Source organism: Marmota marmota, unplaced genomic scaffold, assembly GCF_001458135.2.
Source record: "Marmota marmota marmota unplaced genomic scaffold, marMar, whole genome shotgun sequence".
Taxonomy (NCBI): domain Eukaryota; kingdom Metazoa; phylum Chordata; class Mammalia; order Rodentia; family Sciuridae; genus Marmota; species Marmota marmota.
The window spans coordinates 26,986,078-27,011,335 of NW_026000057.1; the positions used below are offsets into that span (position 1 = coordinate 26,986,078).

The following is a 25,258-nucleotide window of genomic DNA, read 5'->3' on the forward strand; positions in this document are numbered from 1 at the left end:
TTGAAGGCAGCAAGATGGCTGAGTTTACTGTGTGAAGTACTCAGCTCACTGGTACTCAGCAGTAGCCTACTTTCTATGATCCACATCAGGTACTCTTTCTTACTCACATTTTTTTCCAGTCATCTTTTCTTTGTTCTCCAAACTGTCTACTTTCTTTCCTGCCCAGAACCTTTGCATACTCTTCACCAGCTTGGTGTCCTATCATTCCCTCCTCACGCCTTACAGTGTCAAAATTTCTCACCATTATACCCCACTTCCTTCGGAAAACCTTCCTTAATTCTTGAGACCTGGGCTGAAATTTTATAGCACTGCATACATTTCCTTCACAATTATCCATACTGTAATTTAGTTATTGTGAAATTAGTTGTTTAGCATCTTTGTTCATCCATGTTCATCCATCCTCTTTTCTGTACCTTCATAAGTTCTAAATTATTATAAAGGCACTGAAAACTCAGGCCTTGCCTATCGTCTTTATTATCAGAGCTGTGTTTGGTATATGAATAATTTCCGTTATGGAGGACCTTGTATTTTTAGAAGACCAGTCTCCTTAAAAACAAACAAACAAAAAATTGCTCTTTAATCTAAGAGTAATCAATTGAGTCATTAAAAGAAGTCTGTTGCTTTCACAAAACAATCTTCTAAATACTATGAGACAGTTCTCTGTCCTTCTGTATTTTCTCGGTCATTGAACACCATTCATTCATTCACTGCAAAAACATTTTTTGAACACCTCATCAGATGGCATAAAGTCCAGGGTTTTTGTCACTTCTCACATACACTATGTTGACAATGTGGTTCCACTTTTTTGCCTCCAGACCATTTTCCAGTGCCCTTGATTTTTGCTTTTCTGTAGTCTGTACTTTTTCTAACTTCTGCCATTGAAGTAATACACTGCATAGTGCCTCTTGAAGTTTCTTGTACATATCTTCAAAATTTGACTCCAGTTTTCCAGGGGATATCATGTTTATTAGCAAGCAGATGGTGTTGATAATAAAGAGGCTCACAGGGTTCAGTTATAAACACTAGGTAAATTGTGGGTATGGAATGAATATAGAACAAACATATTCTTACTCGGAAATATTCTCCAATAAATATTTATACTCAAGGGAAAGTGAAAACTATTGGAAGGTTTAATACAATATGAAACTTAGAAAGGTGTTGTTATGGTTTAAATGTGTCCCCCAAAGCTTGGGTGGTGGAAACTTAATCCCTAATATGCAATGTTCACAGGTGGAAACTTGAAGAGGTGATTAGGTCACAAGAGAGGAGTTTCATGAATGCATTGATGTCATTATCATGGGACCTGATTGGTTATAAAAAAAAAGCTCTCTCACATTTTCTTGCCCTTCTACCTTCTGCTATTTGATACTGCAGCCGGAAGGCCCTCGGCAGAGAGCAGCTCCATGATCTTGGACTTCCCAGCCTCTTATACTATAAGAAATAAATCTCAGTTCTTCACGAATTACTCAATCTGTGGTATTCTGTTTTAGCAGCACAAATCAAACTAAGAGGGCTGTCTTCTTTCAAAATGAATATTCTGATGGAACTTTTTCCACACTTAGGTTAAAAAAGGTAAAAATGTAATGAGTGTAAAAATGTAATCATCTATATATAATATGGACAAAATTTTAAAAGTATCTGGAAAATCAAGAAATCTGTAGGACCAACATGAAGAAAATTTTCACCGAAGTATAGAACTTTTTAAAAAAAATTCATTAAAGAACAAAACATTTGATAAAGTAGAAGTAAAAATGGCAGTCTGGGAAAAGGCTTTAATGATTTCCAAACTTAGGAACAGATTTTGGGCAAAACAGACTAAAGTGTTGGTATATTTAAAATGATAGCAAATATCCTTTAGTCAAATGTGAAAAATCATATGTATAACTGTGGCAGATGCTCTTCCCCAAATCATGTGCACTTTGTGATTTTTTTTTAAATAGAACATCCAGAAAATATTTGTGATCTTGTGCTCCCAGGATCACATCAAAACCACGATATTAAAAGAAGACTTCAGCAGAGACCAGGTAACTTGGAGAAGTCTCTCCTGGATACCTGCTCAGGTAAGAAGCTTAGAAGATAAAATTTTTACCCAGGTAGGGAGTTTGTTTTTTATGCATGGAACTTCTTATGGAAATCTTAGTGAGAAGGGGGTGGAGGTGGGAAACACAATAAAACCTTGTCTCAGTGGATGGTAAAAAATTATAACATAGTATAGGAGGCTCTACTTGGAGTCCAGCATAGGCACAATTCTGAAGATACCTGTATCACAGTGAAACTATCCATTATGGGACTGACAAAAGGAAAAAACAAGATCAACTTCCTCATGAACCTATTCATGTTAATAAATTTCTGTGTGTACATATGTATTTAATAATTTACACACATTAGAATGTAAACTGTTTTATTTATCTCTATTGTCCTTTCAAATTTTTCTTTATGTAGACTTTTATAGCCTTTTGTCCAGAAAGAAAGTTTGGTTATGTCCTATAGAATTTTTGACAATTTTTATTAAAAGGCCTCTATCAATTCAAGAAGTAAATAAATTAAAAATTCAGTTATGAAAATTGTCTCTCATCATACTGCAATCTCCATATTTTATAGACTGGATATGAGAAATTATAATTATGTATTACATGTCTCATCTGGGTGGTATGCCACATGCCTTTAAAATGTGAATGTCCTTTGCTTCTGTTCTATTTTAGTTTGGGGTCCTCAGCACAAAACTGAGGCACAAAACATCATGGCACATATTCACTTGTAAACTTGAACAATTAAGAGAAACTTACTACCTATACAAGGAAAATTAGCAACAGGATCAAATGACTTCCACTGAATCACAATAAGTGCAGAAGAGAACTTTTATGATCTCATTAGCATTTTCAATGAGATTTGAGCATTAATAAAAAGAATGCTATAATGAGAATGGAAAACTCTAAAGAAAATAATTCTTGAATATTATCCTCCCCACAGTAAAGCCCTCAAAATATGATTTTTGAAAGTGAGCAAATCTCAAGAGAGAAACAATAAAAAATATGGTCAAAGTTGAAACATAATATTTTATATTAGATGAAGAAAAAGTTTCTTTGATAATGCAATAAAAATACAAAAGCAATAAATTACAAATGACTTGAATATACATAAAATCAAACATTAAAATAAAAGGTACAGATAAAAAATAGTAGAGTAGCTGAAAAAAAAGCAAAACTGAAAAAATAAAATGAGACTCTCCTATTCTGAAGAAAGACTTAAGTCCCCATATTCTCAAAACTTTTTCCTTTAAATGGTTATTCTATTTTCATATGCATTTAGATATAAGTGCACTTATTCATGTATTGATAGATAACCCATATTTACTAAGAAATAATTTGCAGAGTTGTTGCTTAATAATTTAAGTTTTTATAAATATCCTATATGTAGAATGCCAGGACATATTGGATTAGGAGCACCAGGTATATAAAATTCAAATAAGTAGTTCTTATCTTTCAAGAATTTCATAATGTTATGAAGATCCTTATAACTATGTATGTGGAATTTTGCAACTTTCAGATGGTACCTACCTCAATAAACATTAATTTCCTTTTTTGCTTACTGTGTTCCATATGATCTTTCGTGTATACTGCAGATGTTATTATAAGAACTAGTTCTTCGATGACAGAAGTTTATCTGCAACATTTTGGTAATATTGTCATGCCTTATTTTATAATATGCAAGTTTACCAATCACCATATAAACATACTTCTGTTTGAAATAAATTCATGTTGAAAATTATCTGTCCTTTTTAATAAATTAAAAAAATCTCTCCCTGGTGATCATAATATTTTAGAACATATTTTAAGTTTTCATTTAAATTATGTGGGGAATTGGTATGTAGCTCAGTGATAGTGTTTGCCTATTATGTATAAGGCCCTATGTTTAATCCCCACTACTACGAAAAGGTATTCCCTCTATCTCTTACACACACACACACATACACATATACACATGTGTATATATGTGTGTGTATGTATGTTGTATATGTGTGTGTTTGTGTGTGTGGGTGTGTAAGCCAGAATTGCATGAATTGAAGTTCAGGGATGTGTATAAATAGTTTTGTTCTGTTACTTCTTCCTCAAATTATCTTATTCATGTGAATCTACACTTATTTTTAGGAATTGAAACATTTCAAAAATAGAGGCCATGGAGCTTTTCTGTTAGAAAAATTTCTAGTGATTAGTAATTAATTTCAACTATTAATGGTGGCTGCCTGACTTGATAATATGCCCATATGTCTAACCAGTGCTAATCTACATTGTGCAGAGGACAATTCATTTAGAGATACACATTTTCATATGCGATCATCAATATCCTTTGATAGTGAATTCTCTGGAGAATTTTCAGCTAATTCATTCTCAGTATTTAGTTAGTAGGAATTTTTATGTGATGCTGAAGATGAGAATAATCAAATAACTAATTTCCACAAAGGCATTATATCTACCCGCCACAAGTTTGTATTGTAAAATTTGTATAAATATAAACATTTAACCACACATTTGAAAATTCCTTTACACATATATGAATTACAGTCAAAAATACTTCTAGGAGTGCCTGGAAAATGATAAATGTGTTTTAATTGTCAATCACGTAATTTAATAGTCAAACTGTTGTCATTCCATCTTTTTTAAAAACACATGAACACAAGTGTTCCCCTGTGGCAATGTAAATGTTCTTTCTTAAATGGATAGTTATTCCAGATTGGGGCAGAATTGTAAGCAATATAGTATAAATGTAAATTACCGCATATTTTTACTAACGGAAATGTTGGGATATTCTGGGATGTGGTGACAGCTGTCAATAGAACTAACATAAATCAGTTGTGTCATCCCTGAGAAGAAGACGAAATGATTAAGGCTGAAGGTAGGGTTGAACAGAGGTTGTTAATAGGTACAGAAATAGAACTTCTAGGCGGTTGAACATCAAGGGTACAATGCAATGAAAGAAAATTTAGTAATTGTTAGTTCATGGATAAATAGATCAGGCACTATTACAACAATGGAATTTGTGATATATAAATAGTCACTAAGGAAAGAGATTGAAATGAAAGATTGGATTTACAAGTGGGGAAATTTCCCCCATATCGTTAGATAAAACTTCAATACACTACTTACCAAATAAAATAATGTAAGTGTATATAAACTTTAAGGTGAACTTTTCTGAGGTTCAACACTGTCTTCTCCACATAAGAACTATGATCTTTTGAACAAAGTTTACTTCTCTTAACCCTCTATTTTCTCATAACTAAGAATAGGATTATTCATACAATCAACTTCAAAGAAGTAAAAGGTTTGGAAATTAATATTTGAAAGAGTTTTCATCTGTGCTTGGTTCATACATTTTACACAAAATTTTATTATAGAGAAAAATAATCTATATTGGAAAAAAACCTACAGACATATTCCAGAATCAAACTATTCTATGGGCGAGATAAAATATAAAGTCTACAAGGAACCGTAATATACTAACTCATACCAGTAATTTCATAAAGTCAGGATGCTTGCCTATGCTATGGAAAGTAGTACTAAGGCATCACTGTGAGAAAAACAGACTTGGCTCCAGGCTATTCTATGTTCTCCAAGCCCATTGAATTCTCCTAAAAATCATTTGTTTTGTCTAAAACTTGTCTAACATCTCTACCATATCCCCTTCTTCTGTAGAAAAGGGGGTATATAAGTTTTGGGATCTTGTTGAGCTGGTTGGTAATCATACCATATGATTCTCTCCAGGCATGTAATGAATGTATGTTTTTTCCTTAAATAATCTGCTTGTGTCAGTTTATTTCAGTAAACTTTTAGGAGGTGAAGGGGAAGTCCTTTTGCCACTACATTATCTACAATAATAAACTTTAAATAGAAAGAATCAGGTAAGGTAACATATATACCATATTAACACTAAGAAACACTTTCAAAAGAAAGATATTAGAATAATTATATAAATTTCAGACCAAGTAGTCTTCAAACAAAAAAAATGTTAGTTATGAAGAGGATATTAGATGATTATAAAGTGGTCAGTTCCCAAAGAAGATACAAAACCCCTTAATGTTACTAGAAGTAGTGATGCACACCTGTGATCCCATTGGCTTGGGAACCTGAAGCAGGAGGATCACAAGTTCAAGGCCAGCCTCAGCAATTTAGTGAGAGCTTGTCTTAAAATAAAAAATAAAAAGGGCTGGGAACTTAGCTAGTGTTAAAGCACCCCTGGATTCAATTCCCAGAAAAAAAAAATGTCTGTTGTGGTTTGGATTTAGAATGTTCCCCAAAGGCTCGTGTATTGAAAGCTTGGTCAATGCAGTAATATTCAGAAGTGAGGATTTTTGGAGATGATTAATCTATTGAGGTTATACTTTGAATGGTCTGTTGGAAGACAATAGAAACTGTAGGAGGTGGGGCCTAGTTGAAGGGAGTGAGTCCTTGCGGACATGCCCTTGGGAATTATAATTTGTCCATGGATCACTTTTATTTCCTTCCTCTTCCAGACTCTTCTTCCATGATTTTCTGGCTCACTTCATGTCCAAAGCAATGGACCAATGGACAGTAGAGCTAGCAGAGTATGAATGGAAATCTTTGAAAAGTGATTCAAAACAAATCTTTCTTCCTCCAAATTGTTGTTCTTAAGTATGTTCTTAAGTATGTTGTTCAAAAAGCTAACATGGTGTATATGTGCAAATTTACTGTTATAGAGATTTCAACATTCCTGTGTCAGTAATTGCTAGATTAAACAAGAGAAGATAATAATGATGTAATTACTAAAATAATACTGTTGATCAGCTTGATCTAATTAACATTTATAGACTATTCCATTGAAAGAGAGCAGTCCATACACTCTTCTCAAGATTACATCAGAAATTCAATAAGATAGATGATATTCTTTTTCATAAAAATATAGGAAGCACAGAAATAAAAAGAATCCTCTCAGAAAATAGAGGAATTAAACTGGAAATGTCAAAAAGAAAAGTTGAATAATACCCAAATATTTGAATATTAAATATATTTCTAGATAACACTTGGTTCAAAGATATCATAAGAGAAATTAAAAATAGTTTGAGTTAAATAAAATGAAAATATAGTTTATAAAATTTGTTTAATGAAGCAAGCAAAAAGCAATGCTTAGAGAGAAATTTGCAGCATTAAATGCATGTATTCGGAGAAAGATCTAAAATGAATGATATATGTTTCCATATTAGGAAAATGGAGAACAGTGAACAATTTAAATGTAGAACAAATAGAAAGAAAGAAACAATAATTTTAACAATAGAGATTAATTTAATTGAAATTAGGGGAAAAACTTCCAAAACCAATAGCAACAGAGTCAGCCTTCATTAGTGAATTCCACAAAGAATTTAATGAAGAAATGATAATTCTCCATAATGTTCTACAAAAAAAGCAGCAGCTGCAAAGAAGGTGCTTTTTTATTCATTCAATGTTGCCAGCATTGCCCTAATATCAAACACCAGATATAGATATTACAAGAAAGAATAACTACAGACCAATATCTTTCATGAACACAGATATAAATTTTTTTTCCACAATATGAGCAAATTGAATCCAACAATGCATAAAAAGAATTACACACCATGACCAAGTGAGATTTATTTCAGGTATGCAAGGCGGGCACAAGATTTGAAAATGAAATAATGTAATCCATCATATCAAAAGGTTAAAGAAGAAAAATTATGCAGACATATCAACTGACACAGAAAAATCACTTGACAAAGTAAAATGCTCATTTATGATAAATGCTACTAGCAAACTAGGAAAGGAGGAGAATGCCCTCAAACAGTATGGAACATATCCAAAAGCAAAAGCTAACTCAGTGGGGGTACACAGAATGCTTTGCTCCTAAGATAGGGATGAAGAAATGATTTTACTTTTGTCCTCTCTTGTTTGATATTGTATTGGAAGTTCTTGCTAGTGCAATAAGAGAGGAAAAAAAATAACCAGTATGCAAAAGAAGATGGAAAAATTCCTGTCTTTGTTCACAGATGAGATAATTGCCTATGTAGAAAATCTCAAATGGTTTAAAAATTACTGCTTCAACTAATGAGATTACAGCAAGGCTTTAGGATGCAAAGTTAATAAATAAAAGTTACCTTTCTATATACAAGCAACAGACAGTTGTAACATGAAATTTAACAAAACAGTACTATTTATATTAACATTCTTTTACAAGGAAATATCCAGATATAAACCCCATAATGCATGTACAGTACCCATGTTTGCAATACCAAAATCACAAATATTATAAACCTTCATCAAAGAGATCAAGCACTTCTAATTAATTGGACAGGTTTCCCATGTTTATGGATTAGAGTGAATATTGTTACAATTCTGATTCTTCCCACTCTTATCTGTAGATTCAATGTAATACCTATAAAAATACCAGCTGCTGCTTTGTACACATTGACAAACCTAGTAAAGACTTATCTGAAAAGGCAAAAACACTGAGTATAGCCAACACAACACAAAAGAGAAACAAAATTAGGGGTCTGAAACTGTTCAACTTCAAGGTTACTATACAGAAAATAGATATCAAGATAGCATGGCTTAAATTGAATATCCCAAATCTGAAAATTCAAAATCTGAAATGCTCCAAAGTCTAAAACTTCTTGAGTACTGATGTGAAACCACAAGTGGGAAATTTCATATAGTTAGTTATATAGTTCATATAGTTAGTTTTATGCGTAAAAATTTTAAAAACACTGTATAAAATTACCTTCAGGCTATGTGTTTAACATGTATGTACAAATTAAAGCAATTTCATGTATAGACTTGAGTCTCATTACATATATGCAAAATTGGGTAAAAAAATCAAAATCTGAAGTATTTCTAGTCTCAATCACTTCAGATGATGGACACTCAAACTGTGTCAGGTTAAAAAAATATAGGTCATTGACACAGAATGTGGAGCTCAAATCAAGTCCCATAAACTTATTTATGTTCTTTGATAAAGCAATTCAAGACAAAATGAACATTATTCATCAAATGATATAGGGAAAATTGGACATCCATATATAGAATGCACCCTATACATAATACTTTTTATCTTTCACAAAAATTAACACAAATTGGATCATAAACCTAATTACAAAACTATAAAACTAGAAAACTACCAGAAGAAAACCTAAGAAAATCTAAATAGCACATTTAAACACAATACCAAAAGCAGAATCCATGAAAGAAAAAAAAATTAGTACGTTTTAATGTTTAGTCATAATTGATAATTGGAAGGAACTAAGATGTCCTTCAATAGGTGAATCAATGATCAAACTGTGGTAATGCTATTATTTAGATATAAGAAGTCCTTTTAAAGCTCATGTGTGAGACAATGTAAGAATGTTCAGAGGGGAAATGGTTAGTTTATGAATGTAGTAACCTATTCAGTGGATTAATCATCCTGATACAGTAATAATTTGAATGTGTTAATGAATGGCAGTTGTTGGTAGATACAGTGTGGCTAGAGGAGGCAGATCACTAGCAGTGTGCCTTTGGAGTTTATATTTTGTCTGCCATAAATGGAGTTCTCTCTGCTTCTGGATCGCCATGCCCTGAGCTGCCATACTCCACCATGCCCTTTCTGTCTCAACTTGGGCTCAGCACTTTGGAGTTGGACAACTATGGACTGAACCTATGAAACTGTGAGCAAAATAAAGTTTTCCTCCTCTAAATTGTTCTTGTCAGGTGCTTCAGTCACAGTGACGAAAAGCTAGCTATAATAGATGTTGTATTCATGCAAAGGAATATTACTCAGAAAAAGACTCTTTACATACATACACATAATTATGATCCTTTTTAATCTTTTATAGATAAAAAAGGAGCTCTATCAAGCCACAGAAAAACTGGGGTGAATATTGAATGCATGTTGTTAAGTGAAAAAAATGATCTCACAAGGTTATATTTTCAATGATTTTACAACATTCTGGGAAAGAAATAACTTTAGAAATAATATAAGGATCAGTGATTGACAAGAGTTCTGGGAGTGGGGAGGGTTGAATAGGCAACACTGAAGACTTTTTAGGAAAGCAAAATTATGTGTACAGGCTATAGTGATATACAGATGACATTACACATATGTGGAACCCACAGGATCCTAACAGTATAAAGAGTAATTTTAACATATGCAAATTTTTAAAAATATTCATTAAGGAAGTCAGGAGATACTAGAATGAAATGCAGACTGTGACAAAACAATCTAACTGTATTATAAATGTATGAAACCAATAAATGAATGTATCTGAAAAGAATGCAGATGGAAAATTAATGATATTATCATGCATCTTATGAAATAAGGAAAAGAATAGCAAGTCAAACACAAAACGGGAAGAATTCTAATAGAGCTAATAAACATTTGATGATACTGTATGGAAGGTAGTGGTGGGGTATAATGTGCACAAATGCCCTATATAGTAGATGAAAATGAAATATAGTTTCCATAGATATTAAAATAATAAGAAAATATCAAAAATAACTTATGCCAACAAATTAGGACAAATTCCTACAAAAACATAAATAACCAAATGTGACATAAAAACAGATAGAAAACATGAAGTCATATATATATTTAATATATAAATCCATAATTATATTTATGTGTATGTCTGTAAAGAGTCTTTTTCTGAATTTCTAGCTAAGAGCAAGGCCTGATTGATATTTTGACTTTGATACATGCATATATATCAAAATATACATTATTAATATTTGATGTGTATAAGCATATAAATATAGTTATTCATGTTCGCACCCATCTCTCTATATAAAATATCTGACCCAAATTATGTTTGTTCTGGGGATGCAAGGCTAGTTAGGGTACAATTTATAAATTGGAACAATTTACTATATTAATTAGAGAATGTAAATACTCATCTCAAAAGAATTAGAAAAAAATTGATAGAAAAGATTCATAAGAAAAATTAAACAAATTAAAATGACAAGCAAAATTTCACAATGTCATACACAGAATTTTAAGACTGGCCCTAACTGATTTGGCTTTTATATAATCCTCTGGCTTTAGATGTGGTGGAACCTGTGAATTTGAGGAGTCATTTCTCATGTGTTTATGCTGCATTGCATGGAGAAAAGGTGGGACACACCCTGATCTCATGACCAGAATCTTTTTAAAAATAGTTTTATATTCTTGCTAACAGAAAGGGGGAAGTCAGGGAGACTGAAAGAACCATTTCTAGGAAACATGCTGACATTGAGCAAGGAAATGGAACATGAGCTCTTAGATCACTCTGAATTGAATTTTGCTAACAACCTGACAGAATCTAGATGTGGATTGTTCTCCAGAGTCCCCAGATAAGAGCAAAGCCTAGCTGGCATCTCTATGTTTACCTGCAAGACTCTACCCAGTGAACCCAACAGAAGCCCTTTGGTCTTCAGATCTACAGATTTGAAAGCTAATAAATAGAGGTGTTCTGAGCTACTAAATTTATGACAACCTATTTAGCAAAAGAAACTGATACATGTAGTCTGACAAACTATACTCCCTCCAAATATAAAAATGGAAAACCATATAGTATACATCACAGTTAAAAGCAAAGTAATTTTAACTTTGAAGTAAAAACTTGATTGCACAGGTCCATGTTTGTTAGATGTCCCATTCAGTATAAGGCAAAAATAAATATATGAACAGAAAATGAATAGTTATTTTCACAAATCATAATTTTTAATGTAAAATAAATCAATGAAATGAATGAATGTTTTTATAATTCTCACTGAATTCAAGGCCATTATATAAAACTTAATTGTATAACTATATACTGGCAACAAACAATCATATAATGAGCAGAAATACACCATTTGTAACAGCTTCTGTATCATCACAGATTTATAATATTCAGGGGAATGTCTAATATAAATTGTCTTGTCTCCCAGAAAATGCTATTTAGGATATTGCAGAATTTTTTTAATGGTGAGAACTATCTAGTGTTTGCATCTGCAGTCATCTAATTCTTAATTGCAATGTTTTTCTTGCATGTTAAAAATCTTTGTATTTCCATTTCACATTTGGGCCCTGTATTCCTGGCATCTTAGCATTGACTGGAGCTTGGGTAGGTAAATCTCTTGTGAGCAGACATTTTTTGGACTACAAACAGTCCAAGGTGCCATGGCCTCTTGTGGATTGCTCAAGCTCTTGTTTCTCAAGCCTGGCTGTGATTTACAACCACTATGGAAGCTGTGTAAAATAATGGTTTCCAGACCCCACCTCTGGCTTTGGTTCCAGGCTTGGAGACGTTTGAAATGCTTTCTTTGGGATTCTATTGTACCTACAGATTGAGAATCACTTGTGTAGGTCTATAATACAGTAGCTCTCAACTATGTCTGCACATTCAAATCACCTTGGAAACCCTATAATACACTGATGAGTGGGCCCAATCCCACATAAATTAAATGTAATCTCTGGTTAGTTTGTGAGTTTATTGATTTTAATATAAATTTCCCATGTGAGTCTATTGTGCTATCAGGACTGAGACCCTCATATACAATCTGCTTCTAAAGGCAGTATTCTTGTTTATTATGATATCTACAGCAGCTAGAGAATAACCCTGTCTATGTTTCTCCAGCTGAGGATGCTGTGACTCTTAGAAACTAGCAAAGACCTACATCTTTAGAGTTTCTTCCTCAAGACACTAGCTTTCCCTAAGTTTGAACATATTTGATATTGGTTAGCATTTCTTTCTATTTCTTTGCCTAAAATGGTGGGGTAAAATGTTTCATTAAGCTTTATTATTTATATACAGCATTCACGAAGACTTAGTAGTTTCTAATAAGTTAAACTACTTCTTAAATTTCTCTCTCTCTTCTGTTTCTGTCTCTATAACCACATTTTCCCTCTAATATATTGAATGTAGGCCAGTATAGTTTGCTAGTCTATTTTTGCTGCTATGACAGAATACTTGAAACTGGGTAATGCATAAAGATCAGACAGTTATTTCTCACCATTCTGAAAGTTGGGAAGTCCATGATAAAGGTGCCAACATGTGGTGAAGGCCTTCTTGCTGGAAAAAGGGCACTGAGATAAACTCCTTCCATCAAACACTTTTATAAGGGTACCTAGCCCCATTCATGATGGAGTCCCTGTCACCTCTCATAAGGTTCCACTTGTTAATACAGTCACATTGGTAACACCTAAAATTTGGAGTGACTATAATCAAACCATAGCCCTGGCATTTTATGTTTTTTTTTCTTTTATGGCCTAGATGTGTGATTTTCTAATTTAGCCCTCTAAATTTTATTGCACATTATATTTTGGTGAGAAAAGGGATATCAAGAAGTTGGGGGTCTGATAAATCATCTACAGTGTAATCAAATCTTTTGATCCTTTTTTTTCTTTCTTTCTTTCTTTTTTTTTTTTTTTTTGAACTGAATAATTTCTCACAGGAAACATTCTGCCATTAGAATCATTCACACAGGCCTGGATGTAATTAATGGTCAGTTGTCCTACCTTCTCCCCAGGCCTGTTCCATCTTTCCTATGTCCTGCTTTAAAGCCTCAATTCTAAAAATTTACAAAATACAATACATATTTCTTTATTTTAATATGATTGTATCACTTTGAAACAAAAAATTTTTTATTGTTGTCTTCTTTTTATTTTCCATTGATCTTCTTGGTCTTCCCATTCAAACTTCCGAGATTTCCTGAAACCTCTTTGTACAGTCATTCTAATTGAAGAACTGATGGTGGTTCCTCAATTGCTATTGCTTTAAATTCTCTTTCCATATCTCTAAGAAACTTCCCATGAGTACCTTCTGTCAGCCTAAGTAACAATCAGAAATATATTTTCTGAAGAATAGTGGTATTTATTTGGTAGTAGCAGAGTTATAATGGGAAAGAGGGTCCAGTCAAGGGGAATATTTTAAAGGCAAAAAGTGAGGGATTTTCATAAGCTACTTTGATACAAAATTCATTGGTCTTGGAGATCCCAGGCCAGAGCTGGCCTCAGCTAATAGGTGGAGGTGCCATTGCTGGGCAAGTGTTTGATCAAGAGCATCTTGTCTGACTTATTGTAGGCTTCTAGAATGTGAAAGGTAAACTTTGTTACACAGTTCTGTGGCATACTGTGGGAGGCATACAAAACATGGGATGCTTGTAGAATGAGAAGAAATCTTTTGTGTTTTTAAAATTGTAAGAAAGTACTCAGGCAGGTCGGCGTGAGCCCTATTATTTCATAAGTTCCTGACTCTAATTTTGTCTGGGTCTCACAAGAAAGATCTTATCTTGTTATTATCAACTGTTACATTTCCAAGATCCTGGCACACTCTTGGAGATTATTTCAGATTTGGCTTCTCTTCTGTTAAATTTTTCTGATTTCATATATTTTTTTACGTATTAGATAGCAACTAAATTCCTGTCATCCAGGGATATCTTATTTTAAGAGAAGGTAGAATAAGTAAATTTTGTTCTCTTTTTATTTGTCTATCTTGGCCTTTAAGACATGTTTTTTTCTTTTCCTGGTGTGTGTGTGTGTGTGTGTGTATTTATATTTTTCCTAATATGCAAACTTTTCTTCTAAGGAAATCTCCCTCTTATCATGAGCTCAATAACACTATCTTCGTTTATTTCGTTTCATCCTTCTACCACTCTTAGTATGAAAGTAAAGCTGATTTGTACTTTTCCATCTTTTAAAATAACTTCCACTTAAAAAAAAATTTATATGCAAACTTGACTTTTCAGACAGTGTTTTAAGAATAGGCTGTTTGAGTTGCCATTTTAGTCTTTGTGTCTGCAATAATTTAACTGAGTTGGTTTTCTTCTCTAAGCAGAATAGAAGGCATATTCTGTTTCTGATGTGGGCTCCCTTTACTTGGTGTTGATTTATAAAATCTTCTCTGTTCTTATGGGTGAATCAATGAAAATTTATAGTTAGAGCATATATAATTTAAGTCTATTGATACAGTTTGGATCTTGAATGTCTTCCAAAGGCCATGTGTTGAAGGCTGAAGGCTTGTTCCCCCGCCTGCATGTAGCACTATTGGTAGGTGGTGGAACCCTTAGTAGTCGGGGCCTAGTGGAAGAAAGGTTATTGGGAATTTTCCTTTGAGGGGGATATTGGGACTCTTCCTCTTTGTGTGTGTGTGTGTGTGTGTGTGTGTGTTTTTTCCTTCCTGGCTGCCATAAGGTGAAACAGTTTCCTCTAACACATGTTTGCACTATGATACACTGTCTCATCCATCACAGGTCCAAAAAGCAATGAGCCAACTGCCGCACTCCCGCGGCAGCAAAATAACCGGGGGTGATGAGCAACTTGTGTAGATTGATACAGCAGGAGTGGGAACTGTTTATTGTAGGACAGGAGGGGTATATATACATTCCACACAGCTTATCTTAATTAACATAAACTAGATACAGCAGTCAACCAATAAGGAATCTCCACACTTAACGGCTTGCTGGCGTTTCTTCACAAACCACTCCTTCTGGCAAAATGCCAGGCGCCATCTTGACTTGTTTACAGACCCTAACAGCCAACTCCTCATGAACTGAAACATTCAAAATGTCCTCTTTTTAGGTTGATTATCTCAGTTAATTGTACAGTAATGGAACACTGACTAACTCACATACTGAGCCTAGTAGCTGGGAACACATAGGGAAAGGAAACTTCAAGAGCTTATAAAATTCACCCAAGCTCAAGGACTTGGCCCTATTTCAGGTTTCTCTTTCTAATTGAATACAATTTAGGCAACATGAAAAATAACAGCATAAATGAAGGTAGGCTATATGTGTTCAGATTAGTTATTTCTAGAAAAAGTACATCTTAGTTTCTAGCCTCAAGACTAAGTTGAACTCCAGGCCAAAAATTTCAGGAAAGCCAGAAGATTTGTGTTTTGTCTCCTGATTTTTTGGATGATAAGAAAAGCAAAGACTTCCTTTGCTTAATTCAGTCCTTGCCCCATACTAGCCTAGCAATGTTGGATTGACATAAATTGAAAGAGATCTGTGGAAACTTCCTTTATATAACCTGCATTATCTAAAGGTTGAACTTTGACTGATTGTGATTTTTTTTTCTTTTATAAGGCCAGTGAAGCCTATGATGGCTGAATTCTTCTTGTTGTGAACCTGAAGACCTCCTAAAATTTGAAAAGGTACGTTTGTATAAGGCTAGCTAACACATTCCAAACAGCAGAAAGTGAGTTAATTGTACAGTAATGGAACACTGACTAACTCACAGTCATATTGGTGAACCAAGCCATATTTTACAATTGAAAAAAATACCAGAACACTTCAGGCTTAAAGGAGTATTTCTAGGACATATCAGTTAGTACCAAAGGACAGTAGCACAAGCCAGGGCACTTTCTATAAAAATGTCATGAGGAGAGCTAGCACTTAAAATCTTCTTAGGTATAGAGTTAGTGGTCAACTTAAAATACCCTCCATGTATAACTACCTAACTATTGCAAAACAGTAAGTTTCAACTAGAATTTTAGTGTTATCATCCCAAATTCCACTTCTTTATAAATATGTTTTCAATTCAATGCACCAGATCCTTTCATTTTTATGAAGTAAAAATTGCTTCTACATGCTCTACTGCTGAATCTTACAGGGATAAGCCTATCCATTTAGATTAAGGGACATCTCTTTAGAATAAGCAGAAAGGAGGAAAGAAAATATATGCTTATTTCTGTTGCCTTCTAAGAGTGAAAGGTAGAAGTGGCTGATATGCCCATATGCTCTGTCAGACTCACCTTTTCTCCAGGGGAGAAATAAAGGAGTACAGATTGACCATACCTTTCACTATGAGCTCCCTCCACAAGGAGGGACATATTAAGAAAAGGGAATGAGTGTCTGCTATCTGCATTGTGCATGTTCCCCACCCCACTGACAAAAAAAAAAGGACAAATTAGAAAATTTCTGGAAATTTTTTTTTCAGGTACACTAATTTAATTCACAAGCTGAATAGCTTCTACTGAGAGTTTTTGACCAAGGAAGAAAACAAAAGTAAATTTAAAAAAAATAATAAATCTGAGAACAGATCCTATTTGAAAGAATATGTTTCTCTGAAAATAATAGGCCTGTTTTGTATTAAGCTGAAGGATGCTTCTCCAGGAATCAGGAAGCTCAGATTGAACTTGACTATAGAAATAGTTTCCCTTCTTCTCCCACCCCTTTGCCCTATATAAAGTTTTTTCTATTCCTCCCATGTTCCCTCTCCCTATCCCATTATGAGGCAGCCTCCTTATATCAGAGAAAACATTCGGCATTTGTTTTTTTGGGACTGGATAATTTTACTTAGCATTATCTTATCCAATGCTATCCATTTATCTGCAAATGCCATGATTTTATTCTCTTTTACTGCTGAGTAATATTCCATTGTGTATATATGCCACATTTTTTATTCCATTTATCTACCAAAGGACATCTAGGTTGGTTCCACAGTTTAGCTATTATGAATTGTGCTGCTATAAACATTGATGTGGCTGTGTCCCTGTAGTATGCTGTTTTTAAGTCCTTTGGTTATAGTCCGATGAGAGGGATAGCTGGGTCAAATGGTGGTTCCATTCCCAGTTTTCCAAGGAATCACCATACTGCTTTCCATATTGACTACATCAATTTTCAGTCCCACCAGCAATGTATGAGTATGCCTTTTCCCCCACATTTTTGCCAACACGTATTGTTGTTTGTCTTCATAATAGCTGCCATTCTGACTGGAGTGAAATAATATCTTAGAGTAATTTTGATTTGTGAATGTGATGGGCATCATTATCCGAGTACATGTATGAAAGCATGAATTGTTGTGAACATACTTTATATACAAACAGAGATATGAAAAATTTTGCTCTATATGTGTAGTAAGAATTCTAATACATTCCACTGTCATGTATTTAAAAAATAAAATCAGTTAATAAAAAAAAAGAAAAAGAAATATGTGGGCCCAAGAAGAAAGAATATGGTTCCCAGGCTGGGTTTGTAGATGAGGAAATAACAATAGAGGATCTCTAGAAAACTGCACAATTCTTAAAATTCCACACACAGTCTTCATTTTCATTCCTCAGAGAAAGAGGAGAGCTTTTTAACTAAGTGGCTTTCCATTTCTTTCTGATATACCAAAGTCTGAGAGATTCTATAGTCTATTCTAGGTGAACACTAAGAGGCACAAAGTTTTTTCATTAAATTTATTTTTTGTAATCAACACAGACATGAATATTGCTAGGTTTTTGTCTTGTAATTAGTGTAACTAGGAAAATAAAAATGATAATTCATCTAAGAGGACTCTATAAGCTGAGAAATGAAGATCAGGCATTACATTTTTACTGGGGTCTTGACTGAAGTAGAACTGATGGAAAACAAAGTTCAGTGCAAAGATGGGCAAAGATATTCCAGGCAAACATAAACAAAATGAAACCAAAAGTAGTACTGTTAATATAAGACAGAATAGAATTCAAGGGCAATATCATTAAACAGGACAAAGATTTTTATTACCTAATGTAAAAGGTGAAAGCTGACAATAATCTATAAACATAAAACTTTATGCACCAAACAATGGACCAGACAAATCTATAAATGCCTAAGAATACAGAGAACACTGTATAAAGTTTTAATTTACACTGGTTAATAACATAATACATTTCAGAATTTGACAGATCAAGTTGACAAAAGATTCAGGTAATAATGCAGTCAGTCATTTTATCTTTATATATATAGACATAGATATTTATGTTGGAGGATTTTCTTTTGTTCTCATACATTTAAAAGTTGTTAAATATGTATTTGCCAGAAAAAGTATTATAAATCATAAAGGACTATTTCGTAGAAGTCTATAGAACGTACTTGGAATAAAATAAGACATTTTTTAGTAGAATTAAACAAAATTATTAAAACAAAAAAAAAAAGACAGGGAGATAATAACAATCATGAAAAAAAAACCTGAAAAATAAAGTCTTAAAACCAAATTATATTTAAATATGTAAAACAATATTCCCTATTTGACAACTCTAGTTACAGAAAAATATGGAAAATGCTTTATTTAGTATTAGAATCTCTAGATAAACTTAATATTAAAGTGTGATAGATACTGTATAAAACACTTTAAGAGAGATATAACCAATATTCTTCATAAAATAATGTACCACACATACAGAATTGTGCTAAAATAATCCACAATGACTAAGCTCAGAACTGTAGATAGTTAAGAATATCAAAATATTTCATGATGTCAAAATGTCAAAGATATGATGTAGTAATAGATGCTGAGAAGACATGGTAAAATTCAACAAGTATTTCTAATTAAAGTTCTACATAAAGTATATATAGAAAAAATGCTTAAAATAGTAGATATTTTTAAACAAAAATTAAGAACAAATGTATTAAATGGTAATTTCCTAAACCTAATTCTATTAAAATTATAAATATGACAGTAGCACCTTTATGACTAATATTACTCAATATTGTAGTAGAAGTCCTATTTAATAAAAATAAAGTGAAATAATTATTTTCTCTTCAATTTCTAATAAACATAGGTATTTGCTTAGTTTTGAGCACAGTCATTCCCCCCTAATATTATCTGGTTATATGTTATGTATTCTTGTTATTTCTTTATTGGGGACACTGATCTAATACAGTCTTACTGAGAAATCATGCTCTTTACCAAGTTCAAAAGTTTCCCTAAGTTCCTTCCTAAGGAGTCTAACAACGCAAATCTTTGTTCCAACATTAATGTTTGAATAAAATAAAGATATGGTAAAATATGTATTTTGTAAATCATTTTCTCTATATCTTTATAATATTATTGATTATTAAAGTAATTTAAATGTTCAAACAAAAAATTTCCACCTGGAAAAATATACGTAATTTATAAATATTTATGTAGATTTCTATATACACTTTTGGTAAAGTCTATACTATAGTACATAGATTTACATTTGACAATTTTAAGACATTGACTTTCTAGGAATATGTTATATTTCTGTGTTATGCAAATTTTGTTTATTTCCTGCTATAAAAGTTTATAATACCTGTGCTTTTCTAGTTAATTTAATGCAACTATTTAAAAAAATCATTGTGAATTATTATCTTTTGTTTCTGTTCCGAAGTCATTAACGCTAATATCAAAATAACTACTCCTTTTGTATAATAAATAAATATATATACGTATATTCTTATTAAAGAAAGCAGTACAATTTTTGATGTAGGAAATAGAGATGAAACAGCAGAACTCTTTGGCTATGTCAGAAGCAGACTAAGGTGACTGGAGTTCTGCTTCTGTGCGAGATGTGTGGCCACTGAGTTCCACTAACGTGGCCAGAGTTATGATCACTGCTTGAAACATATGCTTAAAACAGGATAAAAAGTTGGAGTTAGACATTATGTGAACTTGTGTTATGGAGCTGCTAAAAGAAACACATGTCTGTACTGACTCTGTACTTAGGGGATGCGAGTTGACACAATTAGTGGATCTGTTGATCCCTTCAATTGCAGTACAGAAAGGAAATGATAGATTGCAGGCCCCAGTGGACTGGTTAGAGGCAAATGGCTTATACTAACTTTGTCAAATACACTTCAAAGTAACTTGAGCAAAAGAAAAATGATTTTGAATAATTATTTCAGGTAGTGAAAGAGAATGCCATTCCTAAATAAACAAAGCCTTATGAAGCCAGTAGACAACCAACAGAAAATGTCAGAAAAGAAATAGCTAGTTTTAGATGTAAAAGAATATTTTAGAAATATTGTAATTTAAAAATAGATTTTTTGAAAAAATATCCTCAATAGATGAGGTATACTTAAGTTGGAATACAGTTGATGAGATGATTATTTAGTATAACTATCATGTGACCTAGCATTCCCTCTTCTGGGTATTTGCCCAAAGGAAATGAAACAGTACCTTGGAGAGACATCTGCACTCTCATTTTCACTTCAATTTTCTTCACAATAATCCAACCATCAAATCAACCTAGATGTTCATCAGTGGATGATGGATAAAGAAATCTTGATGTTGGTATAGATATAGATATGGATATGGATGATGTATGCATGTATGTATATTATACATATATAGATATCATCTATAAAATATATACTTCCATTTGCAATTATAAAGAAGCACTTGCAGAACATTATGTGAAGTGAAATAAGCCTGATACAGAAAGAAAAATATTGTATGATCTCATATTTGGAAAAAAAAATATGAGAAAAGTGGAATTCATAGAAACAGAGAGTAAACCATGGTTGGGGTAGGGAAGAGAGGTAGGACAAAGGGTACAAATTTTCAATTATGTAGGATAAATAAGTCTAAAGATCTAATGTACAGCAGGAGGACTATAGTTAATAATATTGTAATACATACCGAAATCTTTTGAGAGCAGATTTTAGGTGCTCTTACAACACAAATATACACATATGTGAGCTGATGGATACATTAAATAGCTTACCAATAGTAATCATTTTATTAGGGATATGTGCATAAAAAATCTGTACAATAGAAAAATCCAAAATTTTTAAAAATTATTAATAAATATCCAGATACAAATCGCCTTGCTTGATGGAAAAAAACACCTCTACCACGTAAAAGCATAAAGTTCAGAAGCATTGAAATTTTAAAATTTAGATTAAAACAACTAAGAAAAAAATTTAAAAAGCATTTAGAAGGAAATATTTGATACTAATTGATTAGTTTTCTGATATGTGACTTTTGAAGCAAGATTGAAAGCACATAGGCTATAAATATATATATTATATATAAATATAATATATATATTATATATAATTTACATATTATATACAAAACATTATATTAAATAATGTTACATATTGAATGATACATAAACAAAGTAAAAACACAAACTATTTTCCATATTCACATAGAAATAGATTCTACAAACTGATAAATAAAAAGCAAATAAAATAGAAGAGTGGGCAAAAGATGCAAACAAGAAGAGAAAAGCCAGATGGACAATAAAAATATTTTCTGAGTAGGTGTCAGGAAAATGCAAATTACAACTACAATAAGAATATTTCTTATGTACAAGATTAATAAATAAAAAAAAACCCACCCTGTCATCTAGTATTGGAGACTATGATGGCTAATAGGAAATCTCATAGATTCCTGGTGAAAACAGTAGAAACAGAAGAGAAATGTGTTCAGTAATGTCTATTTGCTTTAAAACCATTTTAACCTAAAATTATAAATTTATGTATTCTATGGGAAGAAGTGGACTATTTCATTGGGACTTAGCATTCTTTTATAGTGAAAGCACACTGAAACGGTGTGTCCTGAAGATGTTTAAGTAGAGAAGAATGCTCTGTCTGGGCAGCCAGGCAGGCCTTAGGAAACTGGGTTCCCAAATTTCATATCTTGGTAACTTATTCTCAAAATCATATGTTAATGGTATTTTGAGGTGGGGGTCTTTGGGAGGAAATTAGGATTAGATGAACTCTCTAGGATGAAATTAGTGGCTTATAAGGCAAAAGCCAGGAAAACATGCTTTCTTTGGCTCACCATGAGATGCCCTCTGCCATGTCATAAACCAGCAGTGATGGTCTCATCATATTCCAAGCAGACACTGACACAGTGCTCCTGGACTTCCAGAATCATAGATTGAATAAACCTCTTTCTTTTATAAATTACCCAGTCTGTGGTACTCAGTTATAGCTACAACAAACAAATACACATGACTATCAAGACAGTAGAGTTGTGATTGCTAAATTGTGTTAATGCTTGGCAAGAATAAAAAGAAATGAGAATTGTTAAACAAGCTGTAAACAACTGTTTTAAAATCAGAAAGCCCCTGTTGTGGCTTATAAAGATGTCCCCATCACCTGTAACAGAGGAAAGACATAATTGGAAAAGGTAGCCTAAAAAGCTAATTGTGGAAGCTGCAGAGGTGTATAGATAATTGAACTCCAATCAATTCAGTTCTGTTATCCAAGGTTGGCATGTGGGTAAAAAAACCACATGGAATCCTGGAGATGGAGAAGCTAGTAAAATGCTCCTAAGGATGTTTATTATATTGGCTCTCTTGATTCCCATGCTTACAGATGTAGCCTGCATTTGCCTTCAAAAAGTACATATATCCACTGTGATGGCTGGTGCTACAGAAATCTTTCCCTCTAAGGTAACATATGCTCTCATCAGATGTTTATCACCTTCTTTCCTAGCTGCCATATTGATAGACAGGATTAAATCCTTGCATACCCCAACTGATATGTTGGTACTGATGAAGGAAAAAAAAAAAAAACTGTACCACTAATGACTTATAAGAATGATAGGCACATACCAGCAAGAGCCACAGAAGTACTCTGAGACAGGATGTTGATGGTAATTGACCTAGGGACTGGAATACCATGCTGGGGGAAAAATTCACTTTGTCAACAGTGGGGACAATTTTCTAACAAGAGATTTAACACGGTAGAAAGGACTCCAGGGAATGTGGGTTAAATTCACTTCTGGGTGTCTTTTAGAATCTGGAAGAAATAGTGGACACCTCTCAGTGAAACTTTAGTACCTGAGTTTCCCAAGGAGAGCATAAGAAAAGAAATCAAAAGTTGAAGGAAGTAAGTGATAAAGCTTACTTATTAGGTCTAGCCAGATGTAGTGGCTGGAACATATCCACTAGAGGATTTTTTCCATGAAAACACCCACAGAGTATGCAAGTTACCAAAGCCATAACAAATGTGTTGACAAGAGGAACATCAATATCACTAATAAGTTCAGGAGGGCTCTTCTTGGCAAGTCAGGCATTGGAGGTAGCAGAGGCATTCACACAACTGAGCTCATTAATACCTGTGGGATGAAGGGCCGTGAAGTAATAAAGGCCAAATGGCAAAGTGTAATCACTAGATGCCAAGAACCCACAATTATAATATCATGGGAAAGGAAGGAGGAGAAACCAGAATGACTTGTCCTTCAGAGTTATACAGATGGATAATGGAGTGTAGTGGCCTCAGGGTGAGACAGATGGGTAACCAACAAATAAATGTGAAGTTGCTTAAAATCTATAATATAAAAAGAAATCAAGAGCAGGGAAGCTGAAAACCAAGGATGCTACCCCAAGAATAAGTCATGACTCTTTCTTTGTTTCAAGATTTAAGCCAATATTTATATTCAGAACCTATTACTTGAAAGGGTGCTGGTTACATGTGTTACTGGGCAATATCACTCCTCAGTTCTGGTCTTTGAAGGAAAGATGCTGGTTAAGAGATCAAGTGAATAAGCATAAAGAGTTTATTTAGTATAATGGAAGCATGCTCCATGGAGAGTAGAGCAAGCTGACTTCCAAAATGGTCTGAGGTTTCCACATGGGGGTGGTGGTGGTTATATTTGGTCTGGGAACCTTGCTCCTCATGCATCATGGATTTGTCATGGTTACTGCAAGTTTGTGCCATGGCTTAGTGCACCTCTGTTGGTTTCACCATGTTGGAAATTTATATTAATATCTATACAAAACTTACAGGGAAACGCCATAATGAAAACTACAATGAATTGGGGGACCTCCAAATGATAATGCTTCAGTGCTCTATGCATGTGTTGAAGTTGGAAAGTCAGGAGCTTCCTTCTTACACTAGAATAATAATATATAACCCACTTGAGGGATTTTCTATCCTCAGGATTATGGGTAGAAATTCTGTCACCCTAGTAGAATGATTTTTCATCCCTCAAGATGGGCTGATCCCTATTATTCCTTCCCCAATCCCCTATTCATGTCTATTGATCTGCAGCCTGTGTTAACACCCAGGAAGGGCCCTGAAGCACTATGGCAAGTACATAATATCATGATTCACCCAGTCCTTCCTCAATATGACCTATGGCTATTTCCTTGGGTGATAGTACATAGGGAGAAGGGGAATAACCAGACATTTAGAGAACTGATAGACATGGAGTCTGATTGATGCTGGTATCTGAATACCTCATCATAGTCCTCTTGTCAGAATGGTAAGGTATAGGTCCCAATAAAGGGTTCCTATTAAAGTGTGATTCCCAGTGAGCATACCTGACCTGACATTTTGAGTGGTCAATTTTGTAGGTTTTGGATACAAAACTAGCAGCAAGAATAACTATCATGCTGGATCTTTGTTCTTTAATATAATAGTTAATACACTGGTGAAAGTCAAATGGAAACTTCTGAAACTGTCTTACCCTCTGCCCTTCCTCCACACAGTGTATCAAAACCAATAAATACCATACCACTGGAGAAACTAATTTCACCACTCTATCTGTTCAATTCTGGCTCCTGTGGAAATCAGAGGGATACTTCAGTTGGAGGTAGGTAGCAGCCCCAATCATTCCTACTGTAATACAT

At 33.4% G+C, this 25,258-nt stretch overlaps 1 long non-coding RNA gene across 1 annotated transcript; it reads left to right on the forward strand.

The window, feature by feature from the left end:
• Positions 1-1,939: 1,939 nt before the first annotated feature.
• On the forward strand, positions 1,940-25,229 carry LOC125619825. The gene is made up of 3 exons (XR_007351428.1): positions 1,940-2,060; positions 16,044-16,111; positions 25,118-25,229. It is a non-coding gene; the product is annotated as an uncharacterized LOC125619825 (long non-coding RNA).
• Positions 25,230-25,258: the final 29 nt, after the last annotated feature.